The 24,846-nt window shown below is 41.9% G+C and overlaps 1 pseudogene; it reads left to right on the top strand.

Moving 5' to 3' along the window:
* The first annotated feature begins 24,637 nt into the window (after nucleotides 1-24,637).
* The window catches only part of LOC103746932, a 78,332-nt pseudogene continuing 78,123 nt past the window's right edge, over nucleotides 24,638-24,846 (top strand).

The raw sequence follows: 24,846 nt of genomic DNA, 5'->3' as shown, positions 1-24,846 counted from the left end.
GATGCCAGAAGGAGACTCCATTTCCTGTAGAGACAAAACCATACCCTTTGCCTGGTATCAGTAGCTTTCCTGGTACCCAATCTTGGCATTCTCCTGGCTTAATCCAAACTTCCACTATATCAGATGGGAGTGATGATTCCTGTAAAAATGCTTATCCGCATGAGATAAGACTTTTCCTTGGGACAGATTTAAAAAAGTTAATAATAAACAATATTTCATATATTAATAATTTATGATTCCTATGTCCTAAAGCTCTAAAGTCCTCATAATCTGGTGTAGAATTCCTTCCTTTTAATTTTTAATATACATTTTAATATACCCATTAGTACCTTCTATTATGGCTTGTCCTTGAGGATTATATTCAATTCCACTAATGTGATTAATCTCATGGAATTCCAGAAATTTTCTAAAGCGCCTGCTGGTATAGGCAGGAGCGTTATCCGTTTTAAGGGTGTTTGGAATTCCCATAACAGCAAAGCAGGCCAACAAATGTTCAATACTATTGTTGGTGGTTTCTCCAGTAAGAGGAGTAGCCCAAATAAACTTAGAATAAGTATCTATGGTAACATGTAAATACTGTAACCGTCCAAAAGCAGGCACATGAGTGACATCCATTTGCCAAAAATCATTAGGCTGTTGACCACGAGGATTAACTCCAGTGGGCGGTGTTCGAAGATGTCAAGGTCTGAGGAAATTTAGAAAACATTTGGTGGGAAAAAAAAATCTTAAATCTACTTCTAAAACAGCTTGAGGAATTATGGGTAGGTGGAGTATAAAGATGATTAAGATGTTTTGTATGAAGTGTACAAAATTCAATAAAAAAGCCCAGAAAAGCAAGATCTGGAGTGTAAGCAGACAGCAGAGGCCATCGCTTGTGTTTGAATTCTGGAACAAATTCTACCAGAAGCAGCACCAGGATCTTGCTGACTACAGTAACTATTCCAGCTTTTAAATACTTTACAGCTCAGCTGTATGAGGTGCAAAACAATGCCACCACATTTGCTGTTTTAATTCATATTTAAAAAATTATAGTCAGCAGAGACCATTTATTTCCTTGTATTTATTAATCATGTCAATTTGTTATGTACCAGGATATTCTGCAGATTACTTAACAAATCTCTTTAAGGATGGATATTAGGTCAAACCCTCTTTTAAAAACTGCTAAGAAATGCTACCATATGCATATGAAAAGATATCCAATCTTCCCCTCACTAAAGTATTACAAAGAACAACATCATTTTCTCTATACTTTTTTTTTTGTGTGTGTTGAAAACATTGTAAGGCTTGGAAATAGCCCACATGTATAGCTTTTTAGGGTAATTGGCACTGAGATTGACAGTGTAAATTGATACATTGTTTTGAAGCAATTTCTATCAAAATTTAAAATATGCACATCAATTATTGCAGAATTAAAAGAAAATTCAACTTACAAATGCGTTTCATGGAATCACAAATATGATTTATTGCATATATGTATGTGCATGTATTTTACACATGCAATAGGCCTATGCATGAAGAATAGACTAGCCAAATGTCTGTGAGGTGCCCAAGCCTATATGACATATCTACAATGCAACCTCTACACCCAAGACTCAGGAAACATAGTAGAACAGGGGCCAGAAGGGATATAATGTATCTCTCAAGTCTTACCAATGAAGCCTCCTCATGCAACAGCTGGTGATTAAGCCAGAAAGCCACAACTGGTCAAAGTGCAGAGAATAAGAGGCTGCAGAGTGCTTATCCCTAAAGGATACCTATATCAAACCTCTGCCACCCAAGGCTCAGGGACCATTGCAGAAGAGCAGGCAGAAAGGCTGTAAAAGCAAGAGGTGGTTGAGAACCACAAGGAAACAGTTTCCCAGCCATCTGGGAAGTTACTGATATGAACTCACAGCAATAGTGACAGCAAGCACAAGACCCACATGAGCTCAAAATCCCAGCATGGAAGTGGTGAAGTGGGTAAGAAGCCCCAACTTTAGCTGAGGAACTACTGGCAACCCTCTGCTGGGTTGCCACGCACAGTGGGCTGGGCCCTCCCACATCACTCATCAAGAAGATGCCCCTCAGACATGGCCACAGGCCAGTCCAATAGACACAATTCCCCAACTGAGGCTCCCTCAACCCAGGTATGTCAAGTTGACACTAAAGCTATTCAGCACAATTAGCAACCCTCTACTGCTGGGAGAGGGAGAGTTGGTTTTCTTTAAGGGTGTGACATTAGATAGGTTAACCAGGCTCCAGTGGATAGACGCACATCAAGGGACATTGGGGACACAAACTTGACTATATATGACAGAGTATGTGAAATCTGGTGGGGGGCTATTAGAGGGATGCAGATGGGGAGGGGGTCTAAATATGATTAAAATATATTGTATGAAATTCTCAAAAATTCAATAAAATATACTAGCCAAGATGGAGAATTAGTGTCCTACTTTGTTTCTCCATTGCTGTGACAAAACACTCTGACCAATTAGGGAGGAAGGGCTTTATTTAGTTTACATATCCTGGGTCACAGTTCATCCGGGAGCCCAAGGTAGGGACTCAGGACAGGAACCTGGAAGCAGGAGCTGGAGCACAGCCCATGGTGGAACACTGCTTACTGGCTTGCTCCCCTGGTCCCTACTCAGTCTGCTTTCTTATGCAACATAAGCCCACCTGCTCAGGGGTGGCACATCCACAGTGGGCTGGGCCCTCCCACATCACTCATCAAGAAGATGCCCCTCAGACATGGCCACAGGCCAGTCCAATAGAGGCAATTCCCCAAATGAGTCTCCCTCAACCCAGGTGTGTCAAGTTGACACTAAAGCTATCCAGCACAATTAGTAAAGGCTTTGAGCTCTCAAATGTATAAAGGTTCATAAATCCTAGATCATCATTAAACTCTGGGAATCACTTGAAGGAGAAAGAGCTTGGATGACAGCAAGGAAGGAAAAGAGAGGCCCAGGAGCCACAGATGGCAAATGGACAGCATGACAGCTTCTAAGATGGACCCTCTGTGGTGCTGCAGGGCAGGACAGCAAGGCAGGCTGGAGCTTTTTGAGGGTGATGAACTGACTTCCAACATTCAAGTGAGCTTGCTGTTCCATCGCTGCTCCCTGAAGAGGGAACCCATGGAGAACTGCATTGTTAGCAGCCTTGGAAGTAGTCCATTCCCAGAAAAGTGGTGGTGGTGGTGGGGGCTCTGCCATTTCCACTCACCAAATGTATATGTATGTGCATTTTTCTCACATCAACTAGATCTCCAATTCTCTGGATACCAACGGTTCAATTTTTCATTTTTTCTATAGGGAGTAAGAGTTCACCCCACAAATTAAAGAGCCATATTTTGGGTCTTCCTGTACTTCTGACCAACTGTGTATAAGTTGAGCTCACTCAGAGAGACACTCTTCTTGAATTTGATAACTTGGTAGAATGGCTTGTCAAACTCAGGAAAACACATTACTTACACATACCAGGTACAACTCCAAAACAGTCAAATGGAAGGGATACACAGGGCAAGTATTGAGGGAGGTGTGGGGAACCCATGTTCCCCCTGAATACTATCTAGCATCTCTATGTGTTCACTGAAATTGTAATCTCTCTCAAGCTGATCGTTTAGAAGTTTAATGAAGGTTCCTTTACGTAGCCATGCTTGATCAAGTCATTGGTTACTGGTTTAATTTAACCCCCAGTCTCTCATCCCTGTCTAGAGGTCAAAGAGCGACCTTCTTTACTTCTCTGACCTTCAGGTCCCCTCTTAAAGCTATTTAGGTGGGTCTCAAGGCTGGCCTCACCAACATAAAATCAGTTGTGACTGAAAAGGGCTTATTATGAATAAGCAATCACTCTTCTCTTATCTGAGGAAATCCTAGGAACTTAAAGAGCTCTTTACCTGGCACTGGAGATGAAAACCAAATTTGTATTTCATATTTTATCAGGGTACCATAGGGGTAAAAAAGGGGACAGTGTGTCCAGTTGGTTATGCTAGGCTCTCTGACCTCTAGCCCAATACACCAGCAGTATAAAAGAGGGCCAGGTATTGGCCATTGATCCCTTGGCCCTCCTTCCTTTTCATCCCAACTGAGGAATCAAACAATTCCAATGGAATATGAATTTATGGGAGAAATACCAAAACACTAAAGTAAATAATTTTTGTGACAGGAAATAAAAATAATAACAGGCCGAACTTTAAAAAATTAAAATCAGGTAAATAAATATCCTGAAAGAAATAAGTAAGTTCTTTGGAGCATGAAATAGCAATAAGAAACTTTGAATCCTTTGGAGATTTGAGGCATGAGACATATTGTTAAAAATGAAAAGTATCTTGCTTATGGGTATATCGGATAGCAGAATGGATACGGCTAGAGAACAAATTAGTGAACTGAAGGAGTGAGTCCATGAACTCTCCCAGAGAGTACTGGGGGGGGGGCGGTAAGAAATCTATAGAAGAAAAGGGAGTTTTCAGAATTAGAATTCCAATAGGAATCTCAAAGGGAGAAAAAGAATAGTTGGAGTATGGGCAGCAATTTTCCAGAATTAAAATGTAACAGGGTATGTAGGTAAACAGGTTCCTGGAATGTCAGGAAGAATCCTGATCCAGACTGGCACTACAAACCACAGAGGGATCTTGAGAATATTCAAACATGGTAATTTATTATTATTTATTTACAAGAAACAGCTTGTTTTTTGACCTTTCTATTCCTACAGGGCTAGTTCCAAGCTATTGTTGTAATAGTTTCCAGCACAGAGGAAGAATGCAAAATGTGTAGCAATTTTCAACTCCGTGCCTCCTGGTCAGGTTTTGATGGATAAAGGAATGCAAATGAGACCCAGGACTCTTGTTACGCATTGTTCCCCTGCATCACCCTATTCAAACACAGCACCCAGGCAGCAGCTGCCTTTTACAAACCCTTGATTCCCAGTGCAATTCCCGCTCAAAGTTCCTTTCATCTTTCCTTATCTACTTTTCCTCCGCCCCTCCTGTTTGCCCTCATTTGTTTTCTTTTGTTCGCTTCTCTTTCTTTTTTCTACATTCTTCTTTTCCAGTACCCGCACTTCCTTTCCTCCTTCAGCATTTCCAACCTCCTCCAGTGAGCCATCGATATATTCAACCACTAAGTGATTATTTTGAACCCTTGTCATGTTCCAGGCACTTCTGGAGACACAGGCAAGACAATGAACAAGATAAAATGGCACCCGAATGCCTTCTAGTGAGGAGGACAGACAATACACACCAAGCAAAAAAAGTATGGCAACTAACAGGAAGGAAGATAGTTTGTGTTACATACCAATGTGGGTTGGGGGGGAAGCTCTGGATGAGAGTAGGGGGCACAGGGCAAGTCTTTTGAGGAGGCAGCAGTTGAACTGAGAGGCAATGATAGGGAGGAGTCAGCTCTTGAAGAGCTGGTGAGAAACGGATGTGCAAAGGCTGAGGCCAGCACAGAACTTTCTCTTTCCTTCCTTCACATTTCATCTGCAGTCAAATGCAGAATACATGTCTACATTGTAGCAACTATGTTCTTACACTCAAAATGTCCTATGACTTGGTTTCTGTTCCTGTTTGTTGCTTATAATTGTTCTCTTTTTAAAAAAGTATTTATTTTTAAAGTGGTGTGTGTGTGTGTGTGTGTGTGTGTGTGTGTGTGTGTGTGCTCTTGGAGGCCAGAAGAGGGCATTGAATCATCCCTGGAGCTGGAATTACAGGTAGCTGTGTGCTGCTTGGAACTGAATCTCGGTCCTCTGCAGGAGCAGCAAGTGCTCTTAACCACTTAGCCATTTCTCCAGCCGTATAATTATTCTCTTGATGGTCAATGATGTCACTTTAGGTGTGATGGTGATCTGAGAACAAAGAAAAGACAGAGCAGGCTAGTGCCTGCATCCTTTTGTCCACTAGGTGGACATCTGGAGCTCAGTGAGTGTAGTAGGTCTTGGGACTCAGGAGAGACCTTTATAATATGTGCAAGTCACTGGAGACCCCTGTAAGGTGGATTGGTACCCATATTTTTATTTGTCTTTTGCTATCGCCTGTGTGTAGAATGCTCTTTACCTGTGAGCTTCACGGGCTGCCTGTCTCCCACTGTTCAGGATGTGATTGGTCATGTCACTGGCTTCATTGTCTCCCTTGTAATGGTATTATATATCACTATATATATATATATATCAATATATATTATATTGTCATGGCATCGTGGTGAGTAGAGTATGTTCCCTGCTTGCTCTGGCCATCAGATATGAGTGGCGTGGTTGCAAACAGAAGCTCTGAATGCACTTTATAGCTGGGCTGGTTCTCTTGCATTCCTGCCACTACTCTAGAATTAAAGCCGTCCTAGGTGCCCAGGACAGTGCTGAGAAAGGAGAGATAAGTATAGCTTACACAGATCTATCCAGTGAATATGGTTTGAATCTGAAATGTTCCCCACAGGTTCATTCTCTGAACACAGGATGCCTAGCTTGTGGCACTGCTTTGAAGATGGTGCCTGTGGGAGGTGGGCTCTGGCAGATGGAAGTCGTTTACTAAGGGTGGCACTGAGGAGGTTATGCCAGCTCCTGGTTCTAGACTCTGATTCCTGGCTTGTGACAGCTATTACCTCACATTCCTGCTGCCATGGTTGGAGCTGCCTCACTATGCCTTCCCACTACGGTGGACTGAAACCCCTGAAATTGTGAGCCCAGATAAATCTTTCCTCCCTTCGATTTTTTTCTGTTAGATTCACAGTGAGGCAAAAGTAACTAACAAACGGGACTACATCAGTCTGCACAAACAGGAAATTAATACAGATATCACATAAATACAGCTCAGTGCATGTTTATGAATAGAATACTGCCTCTACTATTGTTCCTGGTATTTACAGGAGATTGGCTCCAGGGTCCCCCAAAGATATCAAAGTCTACAGATGTTTAAGTTCTTTACACTAAAATAGTGTAATATTTGGATATGGCCTGTGTATATCCTCTCGTGTACTCTAAATCATTTTTAGGTTACTTATTATACACAATGCAATGTAAATTCTATATAAATAGTTGTTATACTGTATTGTTTAGGGAATAATGACAGGAAAAAAAGCCTGCATATAATCAGTACAGACACAGCCATCATAGCTGAACTACATGTTACAGGAACAAGCTGCAAGGAGAACAAAGCTCAGACAATGAACGGAGCAAGGATCTGAGCAGGGTGTGGGGCTGCAGCCCGTGCACCCACACACTGCTTCAATTTGCTGCATTCAGCGGGGTGCTTCGAATGCAGCAAATTCAAGTTTTTTAATTTGGGAACTCTCTGTAATTTACCTGCCCCAATATTTTTAATCTGCTCTTGGTTGAATTATAGAAGCAGAGCCTCTAGCTAAGGAGGCCCTGGTAAGCCACAATTACTTGTTTGTAGGTCTGTCTGTGAACTCTGGGGACCAGTTCCGTTAACATTTCTGCATGCTAAGGGCCAGGTATGCAGGAGACAGTCTGAATTCTTTTGGGTTGGGTTAGAGATTCCTTCAGGGGTCTGTCTAGCACCTTCAGCTTCTATGCATTGTATAGGCAGAAGGGAGAACAGACTTGCCCTGAATGCCTGTGAGTTTCAGAGTCTGGTGGCTTGGGTCCTGCTTTTATGGCCCTGTTCTCATTGGCATGAATTCTTGTGTGCACTCTGTGCTTTGAGTGGCCTTCAAGGCTAGCCATTCTCTCAGGCTACTCAGCAACCAGGACGTATCTCAGAGTGATCTGAAGTCTGCGTGGTGGTGAACAATTCGATGGCTGGTCTTCACGGAGAATGAGAGGGATAGATCTATTCCTGCTTGTTTTCAGTGACAGTAGTAATACTCCCTGATTTACAGCCTCCCACGGCATTCCCATTGTGCACTGAAGTGTCTTTTTTTCAGACTTGACTTTCAATGTCTGAGCTCTGCCCTTGAGGATTTAGAAGAGGAATTGATTCATACTGACTTTGTTGGACAGGCAAAACTTTGGTGGCAATTCTAAAGTAGGATGCCTACACAGAGAAAGCCAAGACCTACCTGAATGAGGTGGAAATCTTTTTCTTTTTTGCCAAACCTATTTTCTCTTGGAAATAGTATACTGTATTTCCTTTCGGAAAAAGATACTGTCTTTGTGGGACTCTGAAATATGGACTTGTCTTACTTTGCCACTGTCTTTGTTTTGTGCTGTTCAAATACAGTAGGCAAGTTATTTTATAAAGAAGAGGTTCATTTAGCTCACAATTTTAGGAACTAGAAGTCTAACACTGGGCATCTGCTTTCTCTCTGGTCAGGGCTTTCTTGTCATGCCACAGTGTGATGGAGACATTGAAGCGAAGGACGGGTGCATACAGAGAGATCACATATTGACAGCAAACAGGAGAGCAGGGAGGAACCAGGATCAGCCGTGTACACTTTCCTTCTTTCTTTCATTCTTCTTTCTTTCTTTCTTTTTCTTTCTTTCTTTCTTTCTTTCTTTCTTTCTTTCTTTCTTTCTTTCTTTCTTTCTTTCTTTCTTTCTTCTTTCCTTCTCTCTCTCCCTCCCTCCTCCCTCCCTCCCTCCCTTCTTTCTTTCTTTCTTTCTTTCTTTCTTTCTCTCTTTTCCTTCTTTCTTTTCCTTCTTTCTTTCTTTTTGTCTTTTTGAGACAGGGTCTCCCTGTAGCCCCAGCTGGCCTGGAACTCACTATGTAAGAACAGGCTGGTCTTGAACTCACAGAGATCTACCTGCCTCTGCCTCCCGAGTGCTGGGATTAAAGGCGTGCACCATCATGCCTGGCATACAGCCTGTTCTTGTACGAATTATTTCATTCCTATGAGGCCAGTATTAACCTCTTCAAGAGAGTGGTTATGGTTCAGTTGTCTCTCACCAGGCTGCACCTCTTAAAGGTCCTCCCACCTTTCAGTACTGTTACACTGGGGACTAAACTTCTAGCACAAGAAGCTTTGGGGACTAACTATAATCACCAAAGCAGATCCTGGGGAAAGACATTTGAGTCCAAGGAGTTAACTTGGGATGTGATTTTGGAAAGCTCAGCTGAAAGGGTAGGAGAGGACAGGGAGGTACAGCCGTACAAGGTGACTTAGGACTGCCAAACCCACCCAAGAGTAGAAAAACCAGCTGGACATGTATTACAGTCATCCCATTGGAGGCAAAGGAGGTGGGCAATTTTCTGACATCCAGCTTTGTTGTTTGACAGTAGAAAGCAGACCAAGCATCCAGAGATGAGAAACCGCCAGTGTGCTATCAACTGTCTAGCGAAATTTCAGGCAAACTCAGTGAACCAGGAAGATGTGGGTTATCAATAGCCTCCTCTTCGCACCACTCTCTCCTCCAGCCAAAGCGTGAGCATAAGCCCCAGGCTGGTTCAATCAGATGCCCTCTTTGGAACCTTGAGGAGTGAATTGGGGGTAGGAAATGACTAGAATTTGTCCACCTCTGTGGTACGTTCCAGTGGGCTTGGCCGCTATTCTTGCTACCTTGCTGTCTGGAGTGCTTCCAATTCTGTGGCTTCCATTGGTTGTTCATGTTTCTTTTAGCTCTGTAGGCATCCCTGTAACCCCTCCAAATAGATTCCCTTTCTACTAACTGTAGGAGATTTACAGGGCCTATATCCAAAACACCCTGACAGTAGTGTTCAGTTCATTCCGTGCTTGAAATGAAAGTGGAGAGCCTTGAACTCTCAGCAGAAAACATACCACAGGTGACCTTTCTTTGTCAGCCGTGGTCTTTATAACCCAGTTTCCACCCCCTGCTTGCACTTCAGTTAGCTCACTGCCCCGATTCACCATTGTTACCACCTGATCTAATCATAAGCCTTTGACACTGCTTTTTAGACAGGCATCAAATGATACAGTGTGTGTGGTATGCGTTGGCATATGCCATAGTATAGCACTACAAGGCAGCTAGGAATGTAGATGCTGGAGCCAAATATCCTGGGTTCAGATCCAAGCTCTGTCATTTACTGACTATGATCCTCAGTGAGCTCATTAATCTCTGTACCTCCTTCCTTTGACTGTGAATGTGAACAGTAGCAGCACCTATGTTACACTATAAAGATAGTGAGCACAGTGTGTAGGCCTAGGTGAATATCAGCTGTCATCAAGCCCGCAGCACTGCTCTATGTGGGGATGGTGCCTCCAGGTAGCTGAGTGGCATCAGTCAGGTTACATAACTTTCTGGGTTCTGAACTGGGCTTCCTTAACTTCAAAGACAGCATAGTTCTCAAGGTCAACGGTCCTCTAGTCTGCTGGCTGAGTGCATGAATTAGATTGATGGGAAAGTATATTGCAGGAGCACCTACTATGTGTCAAGTTTCATGAGAGGTATTTCTTTGAAGATCCTAATGTCATCTCTGAAAGACAGACACATCATTGTCATCTTACCTGTGAGACAGCTAGAACCCAGAGAAGTTACATAACCTGACTGATGCCACTCAGCTAGTTGGAGGTAGAGCTGCATTCTCCCAGGTCTGTCTGATTCCAAAGCTTGAGCTAGTCCCACTGTGTACATCATGAGTAGCTGCCCTTTCTTGTCCAAAAGCTTATGTATAGCTACTATCCTGTTGCTGTCCAAAGCTGTAGGCTTGGTACTGGGACTGCTGAGCATGTCGCCAGCAGCAGTGGGCTCTTATTCCCACTTTTTCTCTGTCACTCATTTGTGAAGCTTTTTTCCTTGTAGACTGTCTAGCGGGTGAAGGGCAATATACCATAAGGACAGTTTGGAATTTTTAGGAGCTGACAAAAGAGATATCATAGTATGGTAGTTAAGCCCATGTGGTCATTGTGGACTTCCTGGTTCCCATCATGACTGTGGATTTCTGTATCCCTTGATGTGAATCTTTGAGTGGGTTGTATAAGTTGCCCAAGTCCCAGTCTCATTATGTGTAAACTAGGGATAGAAAAGATAAGCATTAATCTTTAGAGTATTTATATTGGAACTCTTTATTTGATCTGATGTGTGTGTGTGTGTGTGTGTGTGTGTGTGTGTGTGTGTGTGTGTGTTGGGGGAGAAGTTATGTGTGCACACATGCATGAGGGTGTGTGTATCCATTGAGTGCACATGTGGAAACTAGAGGTTGACACTGGGTGTCTTCCTTTATCATTTTCCATTTATTTTTTGACTAGAGTTTCTCCCTGAACCTGGAGCTCACTGATTGGCTAGACTGGATGGCTGGAGCCCTGGGAAACCTCCTGCCTCTGCTGCCCAGTGCTGATATTACAGATGTGCAGCACCATGCTGGGCTTTTTACATGAGTACTGAGGATCTCAACTCAAGTCATCATGCTTGTTCAGTAAGCACTTTACCCACTAAGCTGTCGCTCCACCCACCTTTTTTTTTTTTTTTTTTTTTTTTTTTTTTTAACAAAAACCTTGAACAGTTTAGGGTGACTTTCCAACCAAACAAAACTGCAAATCCTGACCCATAAAGAAAAAGACAGATTGATGTTGGTGAGATAACTCCGGATAAAGTTGTTTGCTGCCAAGCCTGATGACTTGCCTTCAATCCTTGAGACCCTCATGGTGAATGGGAGAGCTGACTCTAGCAAGTTGTTTTCTACAGCACATGTGTCCTCCCCAATAAATAAATAAATCCAAAAGAAAAAGATTCATGCCATTACATGAAACAAAAGCAACCAATAAATGAATAAAAGAGAGCAAAATCAACCCAAAATATCATATTGTATACCATAAATACATACAAATTTTGCCAACTGAAAATTAATGAAAAATCAAAATAGAAAAACTAAAGCCACGCCCCCCCAAAGTCACAGGTAAATTGAAGGTGTTTTTGTAATACACAGGACTCTATGGGCAGCACAAATTGAATTTGATGGATTATTAAAATTAAGGAGGACAAGAAGTTGGAGGAAGGGTAGAGAGGTGGGGGTGGATCTGGGAGGAATTAGGGGGAGCAGTGGGGGTGACATAATAAAAATACATTGTATGAAGTTCTCAAAGAATTAATGAAAATATTTATTTAAAAAAGATCTAAAAATGTTCCTAATATGTAATGATTTACTTTGAGCCAAGAAGAAACAGTGAACCAACAGAAAGCAGGCAGAGGCTCACAGAGGACGCTCCGCAAAGTGGGCGTCCCAGTGGCTGATGGGTGCTCAGAGAGAAGCACACTGAAGCTGAGATGACAGATCAGTTTTTGACCTCTGGGAGAAGATCGAAGAAAGGGAGCTATCTCAAGCTGACAAAAATGTTAGGAAAGAAGTGCTTCAATATATTGTTGATGGAAGATGGAATACGCAACAAGCAATCATGGAAAATTTAAAGAACTTAAAAAGAAACCACACACATTTCTTGCCTAGCAACCCTACATTTAAGAACCAGTTTGTGTAAATAAAAGCATCTCTGTGTGAAGATAGGCTTTCAAGGATGTTTATTATAAACTTTGCTTTGGAGGAAAAGTTGGAACCCAGCCTGAATGTTCCTTGATATAAGATAGTCTATATATGTTCTATGAAATACATTGCAGACGTTAAAAAGATTAAATAGAAACAAATTGTGGTGCATTCACACAAGGGAAGACTACTTACCCATAGAAAAGAGTGTATATAATTCTGTGTTTATAAGCACAACCAAAAAAGCCTTTCTACATATGATTATATGTTTGTGAATGTTTCTGTGGGTATGATAAAGAGATGGAAACGTACTCCAAGTGGTCAATACTGGTACATTGGGATGGTGGGAATAGAAGGGCACGTTAGGAGGTGCTACCACAGAAAGAAAACTGTGCAAAATTAATAAAGAAAAATTAAGAGGCAGAAGGAAACCAGAAAGAAGGCTTACGGGGAGGAATGAGGTAAAGATCAAACAGAACTGATTGGCAGAAATATGACCTTTGGGTTGCAGGGGTCAGGAAGCCTGTGTGGTACCCATCTGTGGTGGTCTGAATGAGAAATATCCCCCATAGGCTCAAGTATTTGAACACTTGGTACCCAGCTGGTGGTGTTTGGGAGGTCATGGATTATTTAGGAGATGGAGGAAGCACATCACTGGGCTGGCCTTTGAGGGTTCATAGCCTGGCCCACTTCCAGTTTGCTCTCTCTGCTTCCTGTTTGTGGCTCAAGATGTGATCTCTCAGCTTCCTGATCCTGCTGCCAGGCCTCCCCACGTAGTGCACTTGTATTCCTTTGAAACTATAAGTCAAAATAAACTCTTATTTCCATAAGTCACCTTAGTCATGGTGTTTTATCAGAGAAGTAACTACTACACCATCAAACTTCAAAGTCAGTAAAACAAGTGCTGCAGAAATGAAAGAGTACTGTGGATTCAGGACCAGGATCAGCAGTCGTTCAGGGCTGAGGGGCTGCAAGGCAGCTTCTCTGACTAACTTTCCTTCGTTTGTCTTGTCATTTGTTCATCCCTGCTTCCCCGTAGGTAGGAATCCATCATCCATTCTCCATCATTCATTGTCTCCACACCATTGACTAAATGGCTACTGGTTCATAATCAGAAGACTTTATGTTCTGCTGATTCTCCATGTAACAATAAAATCCAAGGTTTCATCTGCTTGCCTCTAAAATGTACAGTACATGTAGACATTGAGGTTTTTTTTTTTTAAATCAGCTTTTATTTCTGAGACAAAACCTCATAGATGGTCCCTCTTGTAGTCTGTGGCCATGACAACTCCAACTAGGGGGAACAGGTAACGCATTATGCTCCCGATTCTTTGCCACCGGCATCTGGGAATCTCAGGATTTGGAGACAGACCTTGTTGAGAGTTGCCAGCCTGCCTTAGGAGCATCTAGAACATCTTCCAGCTCCTTAATGTGACTGGCTACAGAGCTGCTCCTCACTGCAGAAGAATCTTCTGGCAAAATGCCCAAGTTCAAGGCCCTGTCTTGTCACTTACCATGTGTCATTGAGTGGGGTTACTGACATTTCCACGGGCCCCCCAGTTTCCTTATTTATAAGCCAAGCATGAAGAAGGACTGTGTTAATAGATGGGAAGTACTTTGAAGCTCTTCATATTGGGCTTCATCACCAGTGCAGTTGACGATTATGTGGCATTGGGTTGTGCAGATTAGATGAGAAATCCATACATCACTCCAAATAACAGAAGACATTGAGCAATCTGTGCAGTGCAATCACATTTGTCACAACTATGCAGGTGTGCTTGTGTGTATACGTGTGGTTGTGTTTATGTGTAGCTGTGTATATACAGACAATTCTGTACAAACATGCTCCAGATTGTCAAGCAGTGGTAACAATTCAGAAAGGAGAGTCTGAGATAGGACTAAAAGCCCAAACTTCTCTATTCTTTTCTTTTGTATAGTTTGAAGATTTGCCATTGGTATGACTCCTTTTGTACTTTAAGAATAAAAATAAATGAAAAACATTTGGTAGACTTCAAAATAGAGGTAACAGCATTCCTCTTTCCATGTTCTATATAGAAAACAATATTTTTCTAACACATTGGTTTACAAAGCCATCCATAAAAGCATATCTATCTATAGCTATATATGTAATTTCTGGGGTTGATCCTAATGTGAAGGTGAGATTTGTCTGATATAGATCCATGAAGTAGTCTAATAAATCACTCTGTAGGTTGTTATGTTAGAAATACAAAGCCTGGAGATGTGACCCTCACTCAGTGTGTCTGTGGCTCCCCAGACACCACTAATCCCGATCCCCATGGCTCAGACTTGGATGAGCTGTGCTCATAGAATCTTGGACTGGACATTCCTCTGATGCTGGCTTGCCCTGCTTTATGTCTGCTTTCTGACCTTAGTGTGCCTGTGGTACCCAGAGATAGCTACAGTGATGGACAGCACAAATGGATGGTTGCTTGGGTCTTTCTGATGAGGCTGTAAGACATATGTCATTGTATAACAAGCAAAAGCCATGGGAGGTAGAGGTTGCTACAGTTATGACAGGCAGAACCTCAGGCAGGACCTTGAAGTGTAGGGCATAAGCGATGTTCTCAGTTTCTGCAGAGTGGGATCCTTTAAGGAGCAGGTTCACATTGTCTAGACACATGGAGACCAGACTACAAAGCAAATTCGTGCTAACTATTACAAGGAAGGCAAAAGAACCAGTGCAATGGGACGGATTCTCAGGCCTGCACCTCAGGTAGTGAGGAAGTCAGGAAATGGAAAAAGGAACGGAATGTATGATCATGAGAAACAATTTGGGGACTGGAGAGACGGCTCAGCGGTTAAGAACACTAACTGTTCTTGCAGAAGACCCGGGTTTGAATCCCAGCACCCACATGGCAGCTAACAACTGTCTATAAGCGGGCATTGCACGACACAGGGGCACTTACCTACATGCAGGCAATACATGCATATGCACAAAATAAAAATAATAAAATACTTTTTTAAAAAAAGAAACAATTGGGAACCACTTTTTAAAAACATTTATTTTTAGTGAATTTTTATGAATTTCATACAGTACATCTTGATCATATTTAGACCTCCTTCCCTACCTGTACCCTTCATCACCGCCTACCAGATTTCATGCATTCTACCATATATGTTAAGTTCTATCCAACCAAGTTTGTCTCTCCAAATATCCCTTGGTGTGCAGCCATCCACTGGATCCTGGTTAACCTATCTAATGTCACTCCCTTAAAGAAAACAAACTCCCCTCCCACTAGTCATTGGTTTGGTTGCCAATAGTTTCTCAGCTAAAGTTGGGGCCTCTTAGCCATTTCCCCACTTCTATACTGGATTTTTGTTTGGTTTGAGCTTGCATGGGTCTTCTGCATGCCGTGACCTTGCTGTGAGTTTGCATGATCAAGTTCCCAGAGACCTGGAGAACTTTGTTTCCTTGTGGTCTTCCAGAACCCCTGGCTCTTACAATCTTTCTGCCCCCTCTTCTATAACGGTCCCTGAGCCCTGGATGGTAGAGGTGTGATATAGGTATCCTACCTAGGACAAGCACTTTGCAGCCTGTGGAACTGCTGTTGAAGGCAGCAGACTCAAATCAGAGCTTCATCTCATCTGTGTGACCCTGGGTATTTTGATAAATTCTTTGTGACTCAGTTTATCATCTGCATAATCAAGCTGACAATACTACTTTGAATTGGATTCTTAGCAACAAACTTTGAGATGAGGAACTGTAAGCAAAAAGTTGCTTACTGGGGAACAGTTCTTACAAGGAAGTGAGATTTGCAGGACAGGTAGAGGGGTAAGTTGATCTGCAATGTGGCTGGAACTGACGCCTCTAGCGCTTGGACAAAATATCAGGAGCTGGGGTGGCCCATTGGCAAGGGCTCCAATTAGAAATGAAGGCCAAGCTTTTGAACTCACCTCAGTCAATAGCTGGCTGCACCATTCCCTGGGAGGGTGTATGACACTGTATGATGCAGTTCCTTATAGCCGAGGGCAGTATCCAGTGAGAGGTCCAGCTGTATGCCTCCCGCAGCCTGTGTTTCCAGCAGCTGGGCTGAACTGACTTTGGTTTAGGCTTATTCCAAATACACGTTCTATAGATTTGTGGAGATTGTAGAAATTCTTTGCATGCTGCCAGTAACACCACGGGACTATAGATAGAAACACATATATTAGCACCTTTCCACCTGAGAAATATTTCTCAGCGATGCTGGAAGAAACAAGAACTGGTTTTCCTGTTCTACCCTAAATTGAACCTTTTCAGTGGCCCAAATTCCTACATCTGTCAGAAATATCTCTTTGATTTGGACAGAACAAACCCACCACTGACGAATCACTTAGTGTTTAATTGCTTTTTTCTGTCATCCTGGAACCCGTAATCTCTTGACAGGTGAGTAACACTAGGAAGGTTCACGCCTTACATCATCAGTACATCAGAACTGCTATTGCTCCAACCACGGCTGCACTGGTTGGCTTTAGAGACTTCCTCATGCCCTGGTTAATATATTTTATGAAGGAAGTTGAAAGTAGGTAAAGAAACATGCATTTAAGATATGACTAAGGGTCAGGTGTGGTGGCTCAGGCCTTTAATCCCAGAACTTGGGAGGCAGAGGTAGGTGGAGCTCTGTGAGATGGAGGCTAGTCTGGTCTACAAAGTGAGTTCCAGGCCAGGCCAGCTGGGGCTACAGAAAGACCCTGTCTCAAACAAAGAAAAAAAGAAAAAAAAAAAAGATATAACTAAGGGGCTAGAGAGATGGCCCAGAAGTTAAAAGCACTGGCTGCTTTTGCAGAGGACCTGGATTCAGTTCCCAGCACCCAGGTGATCAACAACCACCTGTAACTCCAGTTATAGGAGATCTGACGCCCTCTTTTGGCCTCTGCAGGCATTGTACACATGTGGTACACTTACAAATATGCAGACAAATAAAAATAAATAAAAATTTAAAAAAGATATGACTGTTGGGCATGGTGGTGTACACTTTTAATCCCAGCACTTGGGAGGCAGAGGCAGGTGGATCTCTGTAAGACTGAGGCCAGTCTGTTCACGTAAGGCATTCCAGGCCAGCTGGGTCTACAGGGAGACTCTGTCTCGACAACAACAACAACAACAACAACAACAACAACAACAGCATCAACAACAGAAAGATATGACTAAGGTCATTCATTGGACATTAATTTTTGTCTTCATAAAGCATTATGAAGGGTCACTTCAGTAGCCAAGGGTCACTTTTGTATGTCTTTGAACTGGAGTTTCAGGATGTGTCTATCGGAAGTCCTGCACATTTACTGCTCAGACAGAATGCTCCCAGGATGACTTTCTATTCCTGCTTCATGTTTTCCGTTCTTTTTCTTCATGTAGTACTCCAGTACTTAGCAGTTTGGAAGGAGCAGTAACAGCACCTCTGGTCCTTGCAAGTTTTGGTGAGTGAGATCGTCCAGGGGAGGGATAAATGACCCGAGTGTCCAGTGTAAAAATCAGTGCCACCAGTGAGCAATGTGGCTGAAGCAGAGTCACCAGAAGGTCCAAGGCGTTTAACTGGAGGAATCCAGCCGGCGATTTAGATTACATGGATTGAAAAGTAAAAGAGGCTCAAAATAGCTTAGGGAAGAAATGCATTTTTAAGAGCAAAATTCCGTTTTGTTTGATTTAAAAAATATTTTATATATTATTTTAATTTCTGTGTATGAGTATATTGCTTGCATGTATGCAAGTGCACTTGTGTCATGCAATGTCCGCGGAGGTCAGAAGAAAACGTCCAATTCTCCTGGAACTGGAGTTACAGACAATTGTTAGATACCATGTGGATGCTGGGAATTGAACCCCGGTCCTCTGCAAGAGCAGCCGGTGCTCTTAACTACTGAGTCATCTCTCCAGCTTTATTTTGTTTAATTTTATTTTTTTCTTTTTAAGACAGGATCTCCGAATAGTCCCAGCTGGCCTGGAACTTACTAGTAGACCAGGCTGACCTCTACCTCACAGAGATCTGCCTGTGTCTGCCTCCCAAGTGTTGGAATTAAAGGCATGTGCCACCATACCTGGCATCAAAATTCTATTTTATACTGCATGAGGAAGAGCTGATCTTTAAGGGTGTGACTCTAGATAAGCTGACTAGACCCTAGTGGATGAACTTGCACTGAGGGACGTATGGGGATACTAACTTGACTTCATAGGCCTCAACATAAATGACAGAAATGCATGAAATCCTTTGGGGGGGTACCGGAGGGTACTGATAGGGAAGGGAGTATGAAGACGATTAAAATGTTGTATATGAGGCCGGGCGTGGTGGTGCACGCCTTTAATCCCAGCACTTGGGAGGCAGAGGCAGGCGGATTTCTGTGAGCTCGAGGCCAGCCTGGTCTACATAGCGAGTTCCAGGTCAGCTGGGGCTACAGGGAGACCCTGTCTCAAAAAGACCAAAAAAAAATGTTGTATATGAAATACACAAAAATTTAATAAAAATTTACAAAAAATAAAAAAAATAATTTTATAAAGCATCAGTAACATGGGTGCAGCTGGGTTTCTTAAGCTACCACAGAAACCCAGGCATTCCTATCTCATGTTTCTCTCCACGTATTTATATTTTTAGTGGTGGATTAAAAAATATGTTCTCAGAATCCTTGCTGATATATTTTTGAGACAGAATCTTGTTATATAGCTCAGGCTGCCTTTGAACTTGAGAGCCTTCTGCCTCAGTCTCTCTAGCGATGTGATCACAGACATACACCACAAGCACTGTCTGGAAATTCTTTACTCAAAAGGTGGCACTTAAGCAGGGTGTGGTGGCCTAGGCCTTTAATCCCAGCAAGGCAGCGTGGTCTATATAGCAAGTTCCAGGTTAGCTATGGCTCAAAAAACCCAAACTAGCCAAAGGGATAAAACAAAACCCTCCCAAACAGATGGAGTCTAGCCAGGGGAGGTGCCATATGCCTGTGATTCCAGCACTTGGGAGGTAGAGGAGGCCATCCTCAGCTAGGTAGCAAGTTTGAGTTCAGCCTGAGGTATATGAGACCTATCTCAAACACACACACACACACACACACACACACAGAGAGAGAGAGAGAGAGAGAGAGAGAGAGAGAGAGAGAGAGAAAGATGAGGTCTATTTTCCTCCCACTGAGGGCTGGGCTTGCTTTCAGTGAATGCCTCAGAGGGATGGCTTGTGACTCCTGAGACTGTATGTACAAGGTATTGTGCCTTCCTCTTGTCTCTCTCCGACCACTCGTTCTTGTGGACATCATAAGGATGCCCAACACCCTGAGTAGAGAGAGGTCTGTGTAAAAGGAACTGTGGCCTCCTCCTAGCAGCTCTTCAGAAGTAGATTGCTAGGCACCAACCAAACCTTCAGATGTCTGTAGGCCCAGCTGACCTGCTGAGAGACGCTGAGCCAGAACTGTACAGCCAGGTTTCTCCTGAAAGGCAGTGTGAGATGCTACAGTCACTGTTTAACCCACCGGGTTTTATGTTCATATCATAACAGACAACTAGTATATGACTGATGATAATTTGCACCAGTAACCCTCCCCTCCGATTTAGAGAGCGATCTTATTCTTTTAAAAATTTTACTTACTTTACTTTTAATAAATAATTTTTTCAATGGACACATAGCAACTGTACATATTTATAAGATACAATGTGGAATTTTAAGCATATATATAATATAATGGTCAGATCAAGGTAATCAATCTATTTATTACCTCAGGTGTACAAATATCATTTCTGTGTGGTGAAGACATTAAAAATACTTTCAGCTATCTCTGCTGAAATATTCAATTAATTGCAATCAATCATCCTCATCTTTCTGTGCTAAGGAGCATTGAGTGAGTCCTTTCACCCAGCTATGCCCTTGAATCTATTAGCCATCTTCTAAGATCTTAATCTTATTTCCAGGTTCCAAAAGCTGATGTTTTATGCATATAACTTGAGCCAAGTGATCAGATGTGAACCAAAAACTAGGTTTAAGATACTTGGAACCATCATATATTGGAACTTCCACTGCAACCATGTATTTGTAAGGTGTTTTAGTGAAGAATAAATATGAGAGAAAACCCAAAGGAAATACCATACTATAAAAAGACTTTGTTTCTTTGGGCTCTAGAATGTCTCTTAAAGTAGTTGATCTTTACATCGTTTGTAGTACAATGGTTTGAACTTAGGTGCTAATGTCATACGAGAAATAAAAAAGTGTGGCTGGTTTTTAACTGTATGTTTTCGATGTTGGCACATAGCTTGCTTTGAGAGCCTGCTGCTTGGTCTGGCTACCTTTGGTGCTCTTACATAGCCCAGATCTGCATTTCTGGACAATTTCTTTTTTAAAAATTTCTATTTACTATTTTATGTGTGAGTATATTGTCTGCATGTATGTAAGTGCACCCATGTTGTGCAATATCCATGGAGGTCAGAAGAGGGTGTCAGGTCCCCTGGAACTGGAGTCAACAGAAGGTTGTTAGCTGCCATGTGGGTGCTGGGAGTCAAACCCATGTCCTTTGCAAAAGCAGTCAGTGCTCTTAAACACTGAGCCATTTCTCCAGCATCCCCCCCCTTAAAATTTTTATTTATTAAGTTTTGGGGCAATTTCAAGTTGCAGAATATTTTTCAGAAATTTCTTCTGATAACTGTAGTAAATGCTTTTCAAAAATCCCTTACTTATAATTGCATACAATAAAACTTAAATTCACCTAGCTTTTCTAGGAATACATCTGCTAGAATCTCTCTCTCTCTCTCTCTCTCTCTCTCTCTCTCTTCCTACACACATATGTATGTATATACTTTACCAAGTCTACTTATTTAAATGCTAATCTCATCCAGAAATATCTTCACAGACCCACCAGAAATAGTATTTTTCCAAGTACATGAGCAGTGTTTCATCCAGCTCAGGAGAAGCATAAAATTAACCATTACGATGGCTCGGGAGTAAAAATATATTTTATATATGACTATATATATATATATTCTATTTTTCCCACTCGTGGACATGCTGAAAGAAAAAAAGTGCAGCAAGCATCAATGTTTTCTGGTTTATAAATGAAACTAAGTCACTTCAATCAGATGTGGTCATAGGGGATGAGTTAATTATTCTAAAACTGGCATATGTCCTACAAATTCTAGGCAGCTAAACTTATTTTCACACAATAAACATTGCAACAAAGAAAAAAAATTCTCAAGGGAAACCTAGATGCATAGCTTCTGGTTTAGGGGTTTATACTAAGTAGAAAACAGCTTCTAGGATCATGGTGTTTCAGGGGAAATTCTTATAAGCTAATCACCCAGGAGATGATTTCTGAGCACATGGTGAAGAGTGAGTTTGAATCTGCTGAGAATGAACTTTCACTTCCACACAATTAAATATTTATAGACTGAGAATCTGTTTGTAAGTGGAAGTATCTTCTGGATGTAACCCTTTCCCTTTCCCAGCAGTATAAAGTAATAATCTGCTGTCTTGTTTTCTCAACTGCATTTAGCAGACTCCTCATGTTTTTCAAACTTCCTAGGGTTACAGTTAACACTTAGAGGCTCTGCTGTCATCTTTGAACAGTTGGCTCATTGATAGTGATTTTTCTATTCTTCGAGAACTTAGTATATGTATATAGGAAATATATTTACTCCTCCCCCCATTTCTCCACCCAGCTACTTCTGAAACTTCCCTCCCCCCATCTCTCAGTTCCATGTCCTATTTTTTAAAAAATAACCTACTAAGTCTATTTAGTGCTGTCTAGTTTATATTACATTGCGACCTTTCAAATTTTATTAAAGTGTTTGGATTGAGCTGCTGCTGTTAATACAGAATTTCTTGATATGAACCCACATTTCCACATAACTCCAGTTATTCTATATTTCAGGATCATTGTGCCAATTATATGCCCACAGACAGTTTATGGCTGGGCATACACCTTCCCATGCTCAGTGTCTGCTAGTTTAATAGACCGTGGTTGCTAATGATTTTCTGGCCATTCAGTTAATCAGTAGTTAGACTCTAAAAGTACTCTAAAAGTAAGAGATGACTATAGTCCTCAGATGTCTTTCACTGCTAGTGTCATTGAAATAGCTTCTGTAACATAGGTGTATTAGGATCCTTCAATGACATGGAAGCAGAATTATGATAGATAAGTTATATAGGAAGGTGCCAGGGAAACTGCCACACAATTAAGGAGGTTGAGAAGTCCCACCATCTGTGGTCTGCAAGCTAGAGAGCTGGAGAGCTGGTAGAGCAATTCAGTCTCAGTCTGAAGGCTTGAGGATAAAGAACTGGTGCCTGAAGGGCAGAAGGGAGACACCCTAGCTCCAGCCTTTTGGTTCTATGTGGGGAATTTAACGAACTAGATAATGGTTTCCCACATCCGTGAGGCATATAGTCTTTATCTAGTGTTTTGATTCAAATGCTAGTATCTCCCTGAACACCTCCACAGATCACCAGAAATAGTATTTTACCATCTCCATGGTCAACCTTTTACCTACTTTAGTTGATATACAACATTAGCATTTACAGTGAGTACCTCAGAAGTGAAAATCATTCCAGACCTTCCACATTGTGGACCATCTGTTTGCTTTATCTTTGATTTTATACTTTATACAGATACCTTATAGAAATTTTAACTTAATGCTCTATAGAATAAGATTATAATAAAAAGTGACCTGGGTTTAATTTCCAGCTCTACTGTGTTGTTTTGAGTAAGATAGTCAACATTCTCACTGTCAGTTTTTTAGGTACACACTGAGGATAAATGCTCATGGCTAGCATGTTGAATTTTGCAAAGATCGAATTACATAAACCACATGAGAATGGTTTCTAAAGGAGGGCACCGAAGCCACGTGTAGAACCTGCTCTGACCCTAAGTGTGGTGGTCGGTCCTGGTGAGATCCCTTTTCTGCTGCTACAATTCATGATACACTTGGCTTCGGTGAGGACTAAAGAAACAGACAAATCATTTTGAAATGAGTAGATATTTCAGCAGTTTCTCTGAGCAGTCATGAAAAAGACATTTCTCATTTTATAAAAATAGCAATCTTAAACTAAATGGCTAAAGGAAAAGATGATAGTCTGAGGATTTAACCAGTATTATTAACTTATTCCTTCAGGGGAGATCACAGCGTGGCAGCAAGCAGAAATATTACGTTCACTTGTCAGATAATGCTAATCTGTCAATAATGAAGCCCGTGCCTTATTATTAATATCCCAGAAGACTCACCTTTGATAGGGTGTAGGTTTTTTTTTCCTTATCCTTATAGAATACTTCGGAGAAAAATTGTTTCCACATCCATGACCTAGAATCAAATCCTCGTCACCTACTATTTAGTCAACAATGGATTAATACAAATGAATATGAGATAATGTATTTAACTTTAAGAACACAAGATATACCTTTTTACATAGTGTTTTAGTTTATCATTTAACTTCTGCTAACCTTAGTTTTCTAATCTTCCTTGATAACAAAGTTCATCTTGATTGTGAACTTGATTGTATTGGGGGGATGCCTAAAAGATCAGTGAAGCACACTTCCAAGTATGTCATGAGGGTGCTTCAGAAAGGACTGACATGTGGGACAGTAACTAAGGGGAAAACACATGCTCTGAGCATAGCAGCGCCATCTCATAGGCCAGGGCCCCAGGTAAAATAAACGAGAAAGAAGGAGGAAGCCAGTTACTACAGGCATTCTTTCTGTCTGCTTCCTGGCTGCCATGAGGGAATCTCTGTTCTGCCATACCCTCCCACCATGCCATACTTTGAAAATCATGAGCCCAAATAAATCTTCCTGTAAGTTGTTTCTGTTTGGTATTTTGGCCACAGTAATATAAAAGTAACTAAACTAGGTATTTTGTCACAGTCATGAAAGTCTAACACACATTGATATGCTTGCTAATTGGATGAGATATTATGTGTAAGACTCTGTAAACTGTCATCGTTTCTTAAGTGCAACCACACTTTTCTGGTTTCTGTCACTGTGATAAAACAGCCTGACAAGAAGCAACACAGGGGAGGAAGGATTGATTTAGCTGACAGTCCATCACTGAGGGGAAGTCAAGGCAGGGACCCAAGCACATCACATCCACAGCCGAGAGCAGAGAGAATAAACACATCGTTGCTTGCGTGCTCTGAGCCAGCTTTCTCCTCTCTTACACTGTTCATAACCCCCTGCCTTGGGAATGGTGCTGCCTAGAGAGGGCTGGGCCATCCCACATCAATTAACTTAATAAAGACAATCACCCACGGGCATGTCCACAGGCCAACTCAATGTAGACAATCTTTCACTGAGACTCTCTGGTGATTCTAGGTTTTGTCAAGTTGACAACTAAAGCTAACTATCACACACTAAACATCCACAGAGTGAAAATTATTCTCCGGATAGACGATGGCAGAGCTTGTTTACCTTGCTGCTCTGTTGCCCAAGTATGGTAATTAAGAACATTGCAGGAAAATGAAAAGGAAGGGCTGGGGACATGGCTCAGTGGGTAAAGTGTTTGCTGAGCAAGCATGAGGATCTGAGTGAGGATCCCCAGCACCCAGGTAAAAGCTGGGGAAAGCAGTGTGTCTGTAACCCCAGTGCTTGCCTGTGGTGGG

This window comes from Nannospalax galili, unplaced genomic scaffold, assembly GCF_000622305.1.
Source record: "Nannospalax galili isolate Female #2095 unplaced genomic scaffold, S.galili_v1.0 scaffold84, whole genome shotgun sequence".
In the NCBI taxonomy this organism is placed as follows: Eukaryota; Metazoa; Chordata; class Mammalia; order Rodentia; family Spalacidae; genus Nannospalax; species Nannospalax galili.
The sequence above is the reverse complement of the archived record's forward strand: the minus strand, read 5'-3'. Positions and strand labels throughout refer to the sequence as shown.